Source organism: Ambystoma mexicanum, chromosome 8 (genome assembly GCF_040938575.1).
Source record: "Ambystoma mexicanum isolate Mex_15411 chromosome 8, UKY_AmexF1_1, whole genome shotgun sequence".
Lineage (NCBI taxonomy): Eukaryota > Metazoa > Chordata > Amphibia > Caudata > Ambystomatidae > Ambystoma > Ambystoma mexicanum.
The window spans coordinates 661110498-661122995 of record NC_090929.1 but is presented as its reverse complement, the minus strand read 5'-3'; the positions used below and the strand labels follow the sequence as shown (position 1 = coordinate 661122995).

The window sequence follows — 12498 nt, the reverse complement described above, 5'->3', positions numbered from 1 at the left end:
GCTTCCAGGTTGGCTTCCCCAGGAGGTGAACTGCTGTGAGGTAGATGTCGTTTTCCAGGGCCCACTCCCACATGATGATTGCCAGTTTGCACAGAGGCAATCATCATGTGGGAGGGGATCTGGTGCCTCCTTACTTGTTGACGTAGTACATGCTGGTCGAGTTGTTTGTCTGGATGAGGACAATCTTGCCCCTGAGAAGTGGTAGGAATGCTCTGAGCGCTAGCCAGATGGTGTTCAGCTCTAACCAATTGATGTGGTATTCCTGCTCCTGTCGAGTCCAGGGGACGTGGACCGAGAGTTCGTCCAGGGTGGGTCCCCGCCCTTGAGCGAGGAATCCGTGGTGATGGTGGCCTGGGTGCCCATCCGTAGGTTGCAGTCCTTGGACCACCATGTTAGGTCCGAATGAAGAAATGGAGTAACGTTGATCATCTCAGATTGGGAGCCCCGCTCCTGGTTCCATGAGGCCGTGAAGTGCAGGTGAATCCTCCTCATCCTTAATCTCGTGTGTGAAAAGACTAATAGGACCGCTGCCAAGAGACCCAGGAGATGCTGGTACCACCATGCTGAGGTCACCTCTCTGCCGAGGAAGTGGGAGGTGGCCCTCTTGACGGACGAGATCTTGTCCTCCGAAGGAAATACCTTCTCGGAGCAAGTGTCCCAGATGAGGCACAAGAATGTCAGTCTGCGAGACAGTAGAAGTATGGGTAGATGTGGAGGCCCTGCGCTCTCAGGAGGGCAGACACCGTATTCATTAGCCTGGTAAAGATCCTGGGGGCCGAGTTGTGGCCAAAAGGAAGAACATTGTATTGAAAATGGTAGCCCATGATCCTGTACCATAGGAAATCACGATGGGGCTGCCAAATCGGGATTTGTAGGTACGCGTCCTTCAGATCCAGGGAGCACATCCAGTCTCCCTTGCGCAATGTCTCAGCTATAAAAGCTGGCGTAACCATCTTGAATTTTTGTAGGGGTAAGGAGAGGTTGAGGATGGATGGAAAGGTCCAGCCGAACTCTCAGGCCCTCCTGGTTCTTCTTCTGAATGGCGAAAATCCTGGAGTAAAAGCCCAAGCCGAGCAGGGAGGCTGGGACTTCCCCCCACTGCCTGGCTCTCTACGAGCAACCACATCTCTGCCACAAGAGTTTCTGTCCCAACCTGAGGGAGTGGAGGGTAGGAGGGAGGAGAGGCTGGGAGTAGGCAGTACCCCGTGGATACTATGGAGAGGATCCAGGGGGCCGCGAAATTCTGGTGCCAGAAATGTGCATGGAGAGCAAGCATGCCCCCACTGGAGACACGTGGACCCGAAGGGGCGTGTCATGCCTTCTTTCCCTCAGAGGCTGTTCGGAAACGGAAGAGGGGGACTGGAAAAAGCCCTTACCCCCCCCCCTTTTTGTTGCTTGCGCCAGTTCTGAGACAGCGAGCGGTCCGGCTGCCTGGATCTCCGTTCCTGGAAGCCACGGAACCCTCCATATGTACACCCCCTGTCGCTGCGCGGCTGTGACTGGGTGTACAACTTGGGCGTGGTCTTTGTCAAGATGGATAAAGACATGGCCGTTTATGAGCTGTTTTTCTTCTTGTCCAGCTCTTCGTCCGTGGTTGAGTGGAAGAGGTCCGCCCCCTGAACGGTAGATCTAATAAGCGTTCCTGGACGTCCGGGTTGAATTTCGTCACCCAGAGCCAGGCTGTCCTTTTTATGCTGTGGCGATACAAATGGCATGGCCAGAGGTGTCAATATGGGCCACAGTGGATTTCTTGAGGTCCTGCGCCCCCAGCTTGGCCTCAGCCAGCCCTGCCTTAAAACGTGATTGGCTCTGCGTAGGGAGTTCTGGGAGAAAGTCTAACCTTTGGTTAGCGGCTGCCAGCATGGCATCGGCGTTTGCCTGACGAAGATGCAAGGACGTCTTGGAATAGAGTTTCTTCCCGTATGCCTCCAAGATCTTCTCCTCTTTGCCTAGCAGTGCCGCAGAGAAGGAGGCTAAGGAGGACTGAGGTTTGGAGTATAGTGATGCCGCAGCGATCACTGATGAGTGTGGCTGAGGATGGGCCGAGACCAAGAGTGTTAACCCCCTCCATCTGCCTGTACTTGGCGTACAGGCGTCGATTGACCGGCTGGATAGAGTGGGGCTTGAGCCAACCCTTCTTGGCCAAGAGACTACATCGGTTTGCAGAGGAATCCCTGTTTTGCCATAGGGGCGTCACGTGAGGACTTCAGCCAGAACCCCCTCTGCCGGCTGCTCAACTTCGGGTTGGGGTAGGCCCTGGTACTCTGCCCGGCCTGCAAGCTGTCTGTGGAATGCCCTGGCTGAGGATGGCGTGTCCGGATCCTCCTCCTCATCCGTATCCTGCGGATCAGGAGAATCCTGTGGAGGTGGTGGAGTAGCTGGAGCCGGAGGCTGGGGTACAGGAACCGCAGCCAGACGCTGAGGTGGCGGCGGAGGCTGGTATGGAACCGCCTGAGGAATCGGCTGGGGAGCCAGAGGGAGCGGCGGCGCCGGGACCGGGGCAGAGGCGCTTCTGGTGCCGCTAGCATCATAGGGAGGACTTCCCTAATGGCGTCCTTGAGGATAACCCCCATCCGAGGTGACTTCATGAGCCCGACGAACCTCTCGAAGAACCCCTCTTCACTGGCCTGAGAGGTGGTAGGGGGTACTGATGGGGTAGCCGGGAGCTGCTGCATACCCTGCCCGTATGGATGCAGTGGAAAGCTGCCCTGCGCATAAGAAGGATAGGCTGTAGACCACATACCTGGTTGAGGCCAGTCCCACCTTGACACTCGTTATTCGCCGAACTCCTGGGATGGTGATGACGGGTGCCTCTGTCTGGCGCGGCGGCCATCTTGTCTAGCTGCCTACCACGTGCCTGCGATGTGTTGCTCGGCTCGCTGGGCCCAGCCTCCTCCAAGACTTTTGCGTGTGGATCACGAGGCCTACCCTGCTCCTCAGGCCTAGGCCGGGTAGGTGTGACATCCTCGACCCGGGGGTCGGTAGAGCTGCATTTAGGTGCCCCCTCGGACGTATTGCCAGTACTAGGGCGTAGCCCCTTGGATGATAATCCGGTACAAGAACCTTCCAGTCCCTCAACACTGCCACCGGGAGGATCCAAGGATCCCTCGGCCCGAAGGCTGGTAGCTGCAGGAGCCTCGGTGCACGTGCTCGTACAAGGACCTGAACGGTCCTTCCCGCGCGGGAGAATCCTTGGGCCTTGGCGATGGAAAATAGCGGCCCTACCTTGGGCCTGGTTCGTTGTTTCACGAAGTTCTCGAGTTCCTCTGGAGGCGACTTCTGGAAGAGCTCCCTCCACCTGGCAAGTCTGTTCTACAGCGGTTTCGATGACAGCGAGCCACACGCTGTACAATCTTGCCAACCATGGTCTGGGCCAAGGCACCGTAGGCAGAGGGACGCGGGGGTCTGAAGTTGGGAAGAGCCCATTACAGGATGGACACCTGTGGAAGTCGACATGCGCTGGGGAGGAGCGTGGCTCCTGAGGACCGAGTACCTGTATGATAAAAAGACAAAGAGACAAAGTATCTGTGCAGGGAATTACATGGCCGAAGCCAAACCCAGGAGCGCTGATGAATTTGGCCCATTCCCGTCGACGCGGAAAAGGGGACGGAGGTGTGGTGCCGGAGGGTGGAGTCAGGGCAGCGCATGCTCCCTGGGCCGCACCCCTGTGTGCCTCCAAATTTAAAGGGGAAGAAGGTTTTTTCTGGTTCGAACTAGGGTTGCAGTCACTCAGCTCTTTGGTCAGATGGAGGTCATTGTCCTTGTATAGGAAAACGATACTGGTGGCTTGCACCAGAAGGAAATCTAAGTTCACGTACCTGTTGAAACGACAGAGCCGTAGTAACTAGTAATGCCAGTTAATGCGTGGGGCCTCAATCTAACTAAATACACCAAAAGTTCACCCGCTTACCTCTCTGCTGAAATCTTTTGTCTGGGCAATCGTGATGCCAAGCAGGGGAGACTGGAAAGGCTGCCAACTACAATGCCGGCTGCTTTATTGAATGAAGTGCAGTCATTTGATCTTGTATGCAATTGAGGAGAGCACGTCATATGACTCACGTGTTAATACTCATTATTTCGGCATTCCGTCGAAATGTAAATTCATTGCACCTCAAAGAGCCGGCATCTCTATAGCTCGCCAAAACTCAAAGTGTGTACTTCATAGGAGTACGTGTTAAAAAATCTGATGCACATTCTATGTATTTGTCTCAAAATATTTAATGCGATCAAATGTGACTAACATTAAGGCCAAATAATATATTCAAATAAATAAAAACTGAAAAGAAGAAACTACTCTTACTATGGTCGGTAAGATACTGGGGAGTAATCCATAGTGCATGGATATTCCATATAGCAGAAGTAGAAATAAAATACTCTAACCACTCGAACGGATAGAAGTCTTATTTGAGATGGGTAATGATAAGGGCAACCATCGCGTGACTTCCGTGATAACGAAACCTACAGCGAATATGATGGAAGAGTAAAAAGAGGGCAGAAGGTCCTGCTTCAACCTGAACTGGGCCAACTACCTGAGGGTTAGTTGGTGGCTGAAAAACAGATGCTGCTGCCATTTTACTGATAATTCCTGCGAGATGTTAGTTTTGTAATGGCCGTGATTTTAACCTTATAAATGATACACTTAGAAGCTGTGCAGTGGCCTGTTTGTATGGCTAATAAAGCATATACTAAAAAGGTTGAGTCCCTCATCTACAGATATGCAAATGCACATACCATGTTGAACTGTGATGATTACATTGTGTGTGAAATGAGTGATAAGGTTATGTTTAGAAATGAGTGCTTTTAGCAGAACCAGACTGTTGTGGAAAGGTATACATCCATTAGATGAACAAGTTACTTACCCCTGGTTATGTTATGTTATTTTGCATTTGTATAGCGCCTAATGTATCATTGGTATGATCTCAAGGTGCTGGTAGGTTGAACGCCCTCGGGAACTGCAGTTCAAGTCAGTTGAGAGAGAGAGAGTCGTAAAGTGCGTGGGCGCACCAGGTATGTGTGCAGCTGGTGTGGTTCTTGCAAGATAGCCGCTTCTTAGCAGTAGGTGTAGTGCTGAGGAGATCAGTTGAATGTGTTGAGTTTGGAGGGGGAAATCCAGACTGAGGTTTGGCTGCGTTAGGCCAGAGGAGACGCCTAAGCTAGCCGGTGTGTGCTAGCTAGCTGTGTTTTATTAGGATGATGGGTAGTTTGATGAGTCATGTTAGTATGAGAACAGCTTTACCGAATGTGTCATAGTACCGCTGTGTTCTAGTTGAATGGTGATGTATAGGAGAGAGTAAGCGTAGTAGTGTGATATTGTGGTAATCAGTAAAGTGTATGCGACCAGGCACCCTCACTCAATGATGTTGGGAATACCATCTTAATTCAACTCTAATACAGTGACGCTTTTGGGGCAAACCATGTGGTGGGTTTAAACTAAGTAATAGAAGTAAAGGGGTCTTCTAGCTCGTTCTTCACTTTCCGCTGAGCTCCTTCCACCCTAAACTAGAGTTCTGACAACCAAGGTTAGCTTGAACACTAGAGATGGGTAAACCCTTACTGTCTAGAATAGCCTTCTTATCATTGGAGGGCCTAAAAGCAAAGGCCTCACCTGGCTGACTCTCTCCGGGCCTTTTTAAGGGGTGCCCTACTTCAATGTTCCTGTGATGATGGGCTTTACAAGTGAATAGTGCCTGTATCTCCTAAGATACAGTCTCACACTCTCCCCGTCACTCACGTTCACTCCTCTCCTTGATCTTCTGTTTGCCTGCTCTCTATTCCCCTTTCCTTCTTCCCCTCCTATTTTCCCATCACCTCCTAACCCCTCTGGTGTCCCCCCCCTCCTGTTCCTCCTGCATCTCTTCAGCTCGTATTCCCTCTCTCCCCACTTTTACCTCTTCTGTACTTTACGCTCCTCTCACCTACTTCTAGCACCTTTCACATGTCTCGTACTACTCCCTCCTTCTCCTTTCTATACCTTTCACTACTCCACTCACTCTACCTTCCCTGCTATTCTTATGCGCTCTACACCACCCCACCTCTCTACTTCGCTCTTACACTTCACCTCCCTCCACGACCATTCACTCATATACACACAATCACAGCTACACTCCTTCCACTAGGTAGCTTGCACAAAATATTATATGCGTGCTTTCTGTTTTTCCCCGCCTTCCACCCAGCCCCACCCCTCCCATTGGCTATGTGCACCACCCGACTCTGGGGTCCAATCAGTGCCTGCCCCCCCCCATGCCTGGGGTGAGGGTATGAGGGGGGGAGGGGGGTTGCTGTATCACAGATGCACAAAACCACTTTTAGCACCGCTTCCTTTTGCTCGGCAACAAATTCAACAAGCTCAGTGGTGGTACGCCTCCACGTAAGAGCCCTTCAAATGTCGAGCAGGTAACGTTCTTTCGACTGGATGTTCCTCCCACGTATTCCTTATCTTTGATATTTCCAATATGCAGCTTTGAGGCGTCGGAATTTTTTTTCAGTAGGGGGCGCTTTTCATTGATGGCTTTCGAGATGATGTCCCTCTGAGGCCTCTGTCTCAACGTCACCGCAAGTATATGTAGCACGCGCAGCACCCGTTGGCCTTAGTTCCATTTTTCTGCGCTTACAGCTTCGGATGCGGTGCGCCTAGTTCCTGACAGGAATATCTTCAAATCTTCTTCGAAATCTTACTATCTCGAGTTCCAACACGAAATGGCTTTGTCTTCGGCGTTGCCCACTCCTCGATCCGGCTTCAAAAAATGTTGTGACTGCGGTGCAAAGATGTCCGTGACGGAACCTCACAGGTGGTGCCTGGGGTCGACTCATCCATCTTTGGAGTGTGAGGACTGCTTATCTATGACGGCCAAAGCCCTGAGAGAGCGTAGAGGGAAGCTTGCGGCAGGTAAGGCCCAAAAATCCCCCTCGACTCAATCAAAACAAAAGACCTCAGGCGAGCCGAGGACAGTTTCTCCTCGCCGAAAAAAAGTCCAAACGTTTCCATTCACAAAGTGGTTCTCACCATTTGTCGACTTCGAGACACGGAAAGAAACGTCACCATAGACCGCCATCTTTTCGCGTCGATTCATTTTTTGGAGGCAATTGTTTTGTTAAAAATGACTTTGAAAAAACACCTGTCGATGAAGGAACGTGATGCCCTGGTCTCACTCAATAGGTTCGTCCTGCGGAGGAAGCTCTGCAGGGAATACTTGAGACTGAGCTTTCTGATAGGTTTATAGAGATCAACTTTAGTGTTAAACATGTTGGTGCTAAACGTTGGTACAAACTTTAAGCCTTTCTGTAAAGTCAGCATCTCATGGGTAGTCAGTATTCTGTTGGCAAGGTTAACTACTAGGTTCATCTCGTCTGGAACAGAGTAACCATGCCTTGGCTTCTTCCTCTTCCCATTCCAACAATAACCACTGAATAGAGCGGGGGAAGTTAGGAAGTCATGCAGGGAGTTTAGTGTGGTAAGGGTTTCTGCTGTATGGTTCACATATTTAGCCAAAGGCAGCCCTAGAGAGCATGGGTCAATCTTCATTATCTATTGACATGTGAAAAAATAGTCCATAGACGCCCCCCTTGCGAGAATGAACACGGGTAAATGGCCTGTTCTTTGGGAAGGTACCCACTCGAGAGTCCGCAGCCACACTTTAGCTCACTGTACCTTTGACAGAAGGGAAATTTCCATTTGCACATCAGTCTTTGTCCCGCCCATATGGGCAGTCCAGCACCGAAATGCTATGGTAATTCTCTTCTGAACAAGAGTACCAACAGCAACCCCATAAACGTGTTTCAGCCTCGTTGGGCCTCATCAGTGAAGCGGAGCTGTGCCTCTCTGAGCACAGTGAGCAAGAGGTCCATGTCTGGATGACCCTAGGAAACTTAGGGTGACTAACCCCAAGTACCTTAAATAATGAAAAAATAGTCCATAGGCGCCCCTCTGTTCTTTGGGAAGGTACCCACTCGAGAATCTGCAGCCCCACTTTAGCTCACTGTAGCTTTCACAAATATCCATTTGCATATCAGTCTTTGTCCCGCCCATATGGACAGTCCAGCCTAGGTTTCCTAGGGTCATCCAGACGTGGACCCCCTGCTCACTGTGTTCAGAGAGGCACAGCTCCACCTCACTAATGAGGCCCAACAAGGCTGAAACAGGTGTATGGGGTTGCTGTTGGTACTCTTGTTCAGAAGGGAATTGGCATAGCATTTCGGTGCTGGACTGGCCATGTGGGCGGGACAAAGACTGATATGCAAATGGATATTTTTCCATCTGTGAAAGGTACAGTGAGCTAAAGTGTGGCAGTGGACTCTTGAGTTGGTTCCTTCCCAAAGAACAGGTCAATGGCCGTGTTCGTTCTTGCAGAGGGGCGCCTATGGATTATTGTTTTATTTTTCTATTGACATGTGGTTAGGGAGGCCAGAATTAGGGAGGAGATTCAAATCAAGATGAGATAGAGGGACATCATTGAGGGCCCACAACAATTTTAATAAAACCCAGAACTGCCTCTGAGCCTTACAGTAATTCTGGTGCCATCTGTGACAGAATACAGTGCATTTCCTTGATGGTGGAGTTGAGGTCATCGACAGGGATTATAATGGTGGAGAAGAACAAGTTACTTCTTACCTTGTAACCTTCTTTCGATGGGATGTTCCTCTGACGTATTCCTTATCTTGATAGATTACTTCCAGCTTGCTGGCTTAGGAACATTTTTTCAGTAGAGGGCGCTGCGCATCGACATCCCTCGGGTTGGTGTCCCTCGACAGCCTCCGTATTGGTGCCGACGTCATCGTGCTTATAAATAGACTTGCTCAGCGTCCGTTGCTCAGTTCCGTTTTGAAGCTTAAGAGTAGCTGTGCATGAATTGGTTATTGACCTTGAAGGAGCGTAAGCTGCAACTACAAGGGAAGTTTTACTGAGGGGATGGATGGGAGGGGCGATAAGGAATACGTCGGAGGAACATACTATCGAAAGAACGTTACAAGGTAATAAGTAACTTGTTCTTCGAAGGGATTGTGTCCTCCGATGTATTCCTTATCTTGATAGACTCCCATAGCAGTGATGTGTAAAGAGAGGTGGGAGTAAAATTGTAATATTTCCCTTTAAGAATGAACAGAGTGTAACACAGCTTTGCCAAATCTTGTCTCCTGGGTAGAGGAGGAATCCAGATTGTAGAATTTTGTAAAGGTATGTGCGGAAGACCATGTGGCAGCCGCACATATGTCTCGAATCGGTACCCCTCTTTGGAGGGCCAAGGAGGCTGCAATACCCCTGGTTGAATGAGCCTTAAGGTGTTGAGGGGGCTCTTTCCCTGCCAATTTGTAGCATTCTAGAATGGCTAAAATAATCCATCTTGAAATGGTCTGTTTTGTGATTGGCAATCCCAATTTGTGTCCTGCATAACCTACAAACAGTTGGTCTGCTTGCCTTATCCTGGCAAGTCTGCTGATATAAAAACTCAAGGCTCGCATTGGATCCAGCTTATGTTGCATCTCTTTCCCTGGATGGGGAGGAGGATAGAATGAAGGGAACAAGTTACTTACCTGTAACTGTTGTTCTCCAGCATGGGTCTGGCATGGATTCACATGCTCATGAATATTCCCCGTCGTCAGGCTGGGAATCCTCGGTAAATAAAAAACCAGTATCAGTTTTGTTTCTGATCTGTCTTTCGTAGTAGTAACCAATCACTGATCTCTGCGTCATACTGACCACAGCCAATGACTGCCCTCTACCTAAGCCCCGCCTCTGGCAGCCATCTTCAGATTTGGTAGCACGTGAAGTGGCAGTATGACCAAGTGAAGAGCCGCAGAGGGGTAGGCGGGAGGGTTCGCATGTGAATCCATGCCAGACCCATGCTGGAGAACAACAGTTACAGGTAAGTAACTTGTTCCTTCTCCAGCATGGGGTCTGGCATGGATTCACATGCTCATGAATAAAGAATACATAGCAGTACACACATGCACAACCACGGGAGGTGGCAAAGGCTCAACATTAAGCATTACATCAAACTCAACATTAAGCAAATCTTACCTCCTCACCAGGCTCACCTTAGGCGAACAGGTTGCGCAGCACTGCTTGGCCGACCCTGGACTCCTCCCTGGAGTCCTGATCGACGCAGTAGAATTTCGTGAAGGTGTGCGTCGACCTCCACGTAGCAGCCCTGCAGATGTCCAGCAAGGGCACACCAGATAGGAACGCCGTGGTAGCTGCGATCGCTCTGGTGGAATGGGCTCTCGGACGGCCAGGCAGCGGTCGGTTTGCCAACAGATGACAGTACATGATACAGCCGGAGAGCCATCTGGAAATGGAAGCCTTCGAGAGAGCCTTCCCCTGATTGACAGGTCCAAAGTTCACAAAGAGTTGTGACGTCTTCCGAAAACACTTTGTGCGGTCCACGTAGAACTTCAGCGCTCTAGCCACATCCAGCGAGTACAAAGTCCTTTCAGCCGGCGACGAAGGCGACGGGAACAAAACAGGCAACACCAAGGGTTCGTTGAGGTGGAAGTCCGACGGCACCTTGGGCATGAAGGAGGGGTGCGTCCTGAGCACTACCCTCGTGTCGTGAAAGGTCAAGTACGGGGCCTTGCAGGAAAGGGCCTGGATCTCTCCCACCCGTCGTGCGGAGGTGATGGCCACAAGAAACGCTGTTTTCCACGACAAGAACCTCAACGGAGCCGAGTGCAGAGGCTCGAACGGAGGTCCCATGAGCTTGGTCAGCACCACGTTGAGCTCCCACGCCGGGACAGGAGCCTTCACCGGCGGGAACGATCTGAACAGTCCCTTCATGAACTCTTTCACCAGACGATGAGACCACAAGGACGTCCGGCCCGTGGTTCTGGTGTATCGGGAGATCGCAGCAAGATGAATCTTGATGGACGCATGCGCCAGTCCAGCTTTGGCCAGCGTCAGTAGGTACGGCAGTACTTGGGGAGCCGTAATCCGTAGAGGGTTAATCTTCTGTGCGTGGCACCAGACAGAGAACCTCTTCCATTTGTGTCCGTAGCGTTTAAGAGTTGAGGACACCCTGGCCTTTGCAAGAACCTCTCTGCAGTCGGCCGGTATGTCGTATCCTCCAAACTCTAACGCTGCAGGAGCCAGGCCTGCAAGTTCAGCGACTTCGGGTCGTGATGGAGGATGGCGCCTCCTTCCCTGGAGAGAAGATCCGCGTCCACTGGCAGCTTGATTGACGGGGACGCTGACAAGTCCAGAAGGTCCGGGAACCATATCTGCCTCGGCCATGCAGGTGCGACGAGGATCATCCTGCACCGTGACCTCTTGAGCTGGTTGATGAGCCGGATCAGCAATGGCAATGGAGGGAACGCGTATAGAAACAGGCCCTCCCAGGGGAACGAGAAAGCATCGCCCATGCTCCTCGGCTGGGGAAACCTGCTGGCGAACCTCTGGCACTTGGAGTTCGTCGCCGTCGCGAACAGATCGATCTGGGGTGTGCCCCACCGTCGGAAGAGGCGGTCCACTAGATCCTGTCGTAGTTCCCACTCGTGGCATGAGCGCAGCTCCCTGCTGAGTGAGTCGGCGATGGTGTTTTTTATCCCTGCCAGATGAAACGGCACCAGAAACATCCCTTAGGCGACGGCCCAATGCCACAGATCCTGCGCCTCCCTGGACAGGGCTGGGGACCTGGTTCCTCCCTGTTTCCTGATGTAGAACATGGTGGTGGTGTTGTCGGTGAAGATCCTCACCACCTTGCCCTTGAGGGACGGAAGGAAGGACCTGAGGGCCCAAAACACTGCACGGAGCTCCAGGACGTTGTTATGGAGGGACTTCTCCGTCGGGAGCCAAAGGCCTCTCGCGTGCAGATTTTCGGTGTGCGCTCCCCACCCTTCCAGGGAGGCATCCGTGGTCACTGTCTCCTGGTGGCCGGGGGTCTGGAAGCCCATGCCCGCCGTCAGATGCGCGCGGGTGCCCCACCACCGGATCGCTCGTCGGAAACTCTCGTCGAGTGTGATCCTCTCCTCGAAGCTGCCTGTAGTCTGGATCCAGCGCGCGTCCAGGAACTCCTGCAACGGGCACATCCGGAGCCTGCACAGGGGGATGAGGTAAATGCAAGAAGACATCATTCCGAGGAGGGACTTGATGGACCTCACTCTGGCCGTGTCCGCAACCAGCATCCGCTGCACCTTGCCCAGAATGGCCCTCGTCCTTTCCTCCGACGGATAGGCCAGAAGCGACACTGTGTCGAGCTTCGCTCCCAGAAACAGTGCGTCTTGCGCGGGCACCAGGTGGGACTTGGCGTAGTTTATGGAGAATCCCAGGTCCGTGAGAAGTTGGACGGTCCTTGCCGTGTGCTCCACGGCGAGCTCCTTCGTCTTCGCTCGGATGAGCCAGTCGTCCAGGTAGGGGTAGACGTGGATCCCCTCTCGGCGCAGCTGCGCCACCACCGGTGCGAGGCACTTGGTGAACACCCTGGGTGCTGACCTCAGTCCGAAGGGAAGGGCTCTGAACTGATAGTGACGCCCTTGGACCACGAACCTGAGAAACTTTCGGTGTCCCTTTAG

At 52.0% G+C, this 12498-nt stretch overlaps 1 protein-coding gene across 1 annotated transcript in view; it reads right to left on the bottom strand.

Moving 5' to 3' along the window:
- Positions 1 to 12498, bottom strand: part of DNAJC11 (DnaJ heat shock protein family (Hsp40) member C11) — a 1722882-nt gene that overhangs the window by 674369 nt on the left and 1036015 nt on the right. The window lies entirely within an intron of this gene.